The sequence below is a fragment of the Pezoporus wallicus genome, unplaced genomic scaffold (genome assembly GCF_028554395.1).
Source record: "Pezoporus wallicus isolate ANWC-B61680 ecotype Strahan unplaced genomic scaffold, APGP_CSIRO_Pwel_v1 contig_6658, whole genome shotgun sequence".
Classification (NCBI taxonomy): Eukaryota; Metazoa; Chordata; class Aves; order Psittaciformes; family Psittacidae; genus Pezoporus; species Pezoporus wallicus.
The window spans coordinates 1,716,730-1,720,852 of NW_026642312.1; the positions used below are offsets into that span (position 1 = coordinate 1,716,730).

The following is a 4,123-nucleotide window of genomic DNA, read 5'->3' on the forward strand; positions in this document are numbered from 1 at the left end:
CTCTTAACAGTGTTACAGTTTAGCCTTTTACCTCCCTGACTAAATCCTAAAGATTGTATGAAGGATAGCTAAGGGCAGTTTTCATTTCCTAAAGGAAATGAAGGTCACTGCTTCCAGCTGTGACCTAGCCTTGCGCTTATGCTCCTTCACTCTGACCTCACATTTTCTGGCTCTTGGGATCCAAATGAGAAGGAAGTAAAGTCCAGAGGCAACCAGAGACAGTCTCTGGATATAGTGGGTACTCTGGAACAAGAATTTCATAGTATGATTGCAATTCAGTGGGTGTGCTGTTCCCAGAGGAGAAGATGATCTCAAGCTGGTGCATTCATATTGGGAAAGGCTGAGAAACAGCATAGAAAAGGTGTTGTGTTTTGGACAAGATAGGGAAGGAGTTTTGTTTTGGACAAAGTTGGGGTTCTGCGTGCCTGTCCATCCAGCAGTAGCTGAATGTTGAAGGGGTCCCAGTGCTGTGTCAGGTTATTGCAGAATGAATCAGCAGAATGAAAGAATTGATGAAGCTGGTAAGAGTATCTGCCATCTCCTTTTGGAAGTAGTGCATCTGTTCTGTACACTTAAATTACCTAAAAGCGACCCAGGTGGTACTAGCGGGAAAAAAGATGTACCCATTATCTGGAAGGGAGAGGTTAGGAAGGAGAGAGAAGCCTAGGGGCTGTAGAGTGGCAGAGACACAGGAGGCTCAGATATGTAAAAAATCCAAACAGCTTATTACACTGAAGCTGCAAGTCAACAGGTAAAGATCTATTTAAGGTGAGCACTCCCTTTAAGAGTGAGTTATTGATCCCTAATTGGTTTCCACAAGGTCAAGGGCCTGAAACATAAAGGAGTTGGGCCATTGCCCAGCTGACATCTGATGCTGAGAGGCATCTGAGTAAGATTCTTTGCAACAACTTCTAAGAGTTATTTTTGAACTATTAAAACTGAGGCATCCTGTGCTATGGGCTCCATCTGCTCAGGGGTTTGGTCATCTTCCTCCACACTACCTGCATAAAGCTGCTGATGGAGCACTGCACTTCAGAGACCCAAGTGGCTTTATACTGTTATGACCTGTAATAGATGAGAGGCTAGAGATAAGCTTTAGGGCACACCTGACTGAAAATGAAGTGTGTATCTTAAATGCTTTGAATCTTACTGATTTAATTGCTTTAGTCCAACTGACCGCTCTTCTGCAGCTGGAGAGTAGCAGTCACCAGGCTGTCATCAAATCCTGAATCCTCAGCAGCCGGCAGAGCCTGGATAGTTAAGATGACCAACTGATGGCACCTCATGTGTCAGAGCAAGCTAGGGATCTGACCCAGAGGAAACTTCTTTCTCCTACCACATCTCACACTACACCCCATAAGATGCAGTAGACTGGCATTTCAGAAGCTACAGAAACACTAACGGGAAACCTGTAGCCAGTTTTGGGAGAAGGATTTCTGCATATGTCTAGGATATCAAGACTAAAGTCAGAGGGAATAAATGCGAGCTGAACCAGGAAGGGGGTAGAATCACTCTCCTAAAACTAGTCAGCACTTTTGAGTGTAGTTATGTGGCTCTTCCCAAAAGCAAAAAGGGATCATTGAACAAGCTTTAAATAATATTAGCAAACAAACATTTATGTCTTTGTACAGTTCTTTGATGCAAGGAAAAGGGTAGTCTGACTTTGAGACATATTTTCTAACATTCACTACACTTCCTGTGTTGGATCCTTATCTGCTTCCCACTTCACTGGATTTATTTTTTCAACTTTTCTTTCTTTGCTGAGAATTTACAGTGTTAAATTCTGTAACTTTGGATATGGAAGTAAAAGGTTTGCTCTTCCTGGATCATGTTTATAGACAAAAGTGAACGTGTACCAGGACTCAGAAGAAGTGCATATTCACATCATCATATGACTTTATGTATTAATGTTCTTTTCTTGAAGGATCTTCAGGAAACAGGTCTGGGTAGGAATTACAATCAGTAACCTGAATAACATCATTAATGGCAGCAAATGCTATTGGTTGAAGAGGGGAAACAAAAGAAATCTTTACATTTCTTATGAGCTCTAGAGGCCGCAAAGAATAACCTAATGTTTTACAAAATGAAATTTGCTGCCGGATACATTTCTCCTTGGAACATTTCTTTCTTTATTCTGCCAGCTCAATGAGAAACTTAATTTTTAAATTATTATTTAATAATTAAAGCATGCCTGGAAGAATTTAGATAGATATTTACAAAACAAAGTGGCTCAGTGCATTGTCACCACACCAACAGGAGTTGTATTTTTACAACAAATGGGTAAACCAAGCACCTCAGAAGAGTAAGAGCCCTGTAAGAAGAGCACTGCGGGACAGGCGAGCACTCAGCTCCAGGGATGTTTTCCAGCAAACTGGGAGGGAGAAAGGAGTCTGCCTGAGCATATGATCCGTGGCACATGAGTTGCAGTGCTCCGGAGAGGATTTTGGCCTTTGCAGTGTCCTAGTGTCAGGCTCTGCAAACACACACAGGTGCAGCCCCAAATACCTGCTGAGGCCCAACCGTGGTGTCCTTACCTCACTTTCCTCTGTTACTTTGGCTCTTTTAAGCTAGTGAAGAGGACATGCTTGTAAACTTCAAGGTCAGTTTGCCTTACTGTGTTTCAACCAAATCCCACCACACAAAACCAATTTCACATTTCCTAACCCTGCCAACAGCTGTTAATGGTTTGGCAAGGTTTATACAGTCATCTATAGGTATGTTGGCTTCTTTTTTTCTGGTTTGGGTAGCTGTCCACCCTTAAATATCTGCTCTTGACAGATGTGAAAGCAGTCTCTTTTTCCTGGGCAAGAAGTGTCGTTGGTCTTGCACGATTCTGCTACACTAACCACCACTAATGCCTTAACAGGTAGGGCAACTGTGTGTTCATTTATATTACATGCTCTGAAAATCTTGATAAAATATTCACTGAGGTGCTTCAAAATCCAGACATTTTCTGACATCTTTCATAGGTGCAGTCATACTTAATTCCTTGTAGGCATGGTATTTCAATAAATACTGCCCTTCAAGTTGCCGTATTCTAGCTAAATTATGCTGATGAAGTGCATATGTCCAAAACACAGCAGCTGAAGAATTATTTCAAGGTTAGTTTTTTTTTCACTAAGTGTTAAGCAAAGCCAACTGAAATTACCTGAAACTGGCTATAGACCAGTGATAAACCCGGTCTGTTATTTTTATTCAAATGATACAGGTTAAATTGATTCCACATTGAAGTGCCTGGTAAATGGCATCATCTTTCTTCATCTTTAATGTAGGATGCTTGCCAGCTGCATTTGCTGTCCTGCTAGTAGAAGGTCCATTGTCCCACAGAGAATGGAACAGTAACCTGTAAGGTGCAGAGCTCTGTCCATTATACTCATATGATTTAGAAATTGGCTGAATAGTGTCAGAAGTCCCATAGTTCATTGTTCAGTCTATTTTTGTTTGCTTACTTGTCTGCTTAGCTGAGCCAAGCCTGCCATAGCTGCATGAGAGAAAGCATGTTACGCTGGTTTGTCCTTGACTCAGATTCCAATACCTAAGTCACCATAGTTCTTCCTACAGCACAGTTCCTGACAGAAAAACAGCATTTTATAGGAGAGGGGAGGAGCAGGGCAGTCATGGCTTAATCCAGTCAGTACTTACAGAACACAAAATGAAGATTAGGTGGCTCAGCTGTGGCCACAGTTCTCTAGCAAGGAGCTACCAAGAACTGATCAACAGGATCTAATGCAACATTTCTCCTTACTGCAAAGTCTGGGTACCAATCTTCAGCCATAATCTGGAGCAGAGAGTCCTCTCCTGAGAGCAGGTGCTTTTCAGGTAACTGACCAGAACTGTTCTGAAGGTTTAAGTGCTTGCAAGAGGGTGCCTACTTCTTAGTTAATAGGCTGGCTGTTCAAATTCTTTGTTACTAGGCAGTTAAATATAGAAATCAGCTAAATGCCTTTGAAGTTTTATTTTAAATGACTCAGTCTTTTGGCCCCGTGAATCATCCACTTTTTTTTTTTCCTGTACTGTGGCATAGCTCCAATAAGCGATCCCACTACAGCCATTAAGAATAGGTGAGGTACTTTGAATGGGATTACAGCCAAAGCTGTACGTGCATACCTAAGTTAGTCAGGGT

The 4,123-nt window shown here is 41.8% G+C and overlaps 1 long non-coding RNA gene across 1 annotated transcript; it reads left to right on the forward strand.

Annotated features, from left to right (window-relative positions):
- The first annotated feature begins 221 nt into the window (after window positions 1–221).
- Window positions 222–1,137, forward strand: LOC130609641 (uncharacterized). The gene is made up of 2 exons (XR_008974834.1): window positions 222–361; window positions 393–1,137. It is a non-coding gene; the product is annotated as an uncharacterized LOC130609641 (long non-coding RNA).
- Window positions 1,138–4,123: the final 2,986 nt, after the last annotated feature.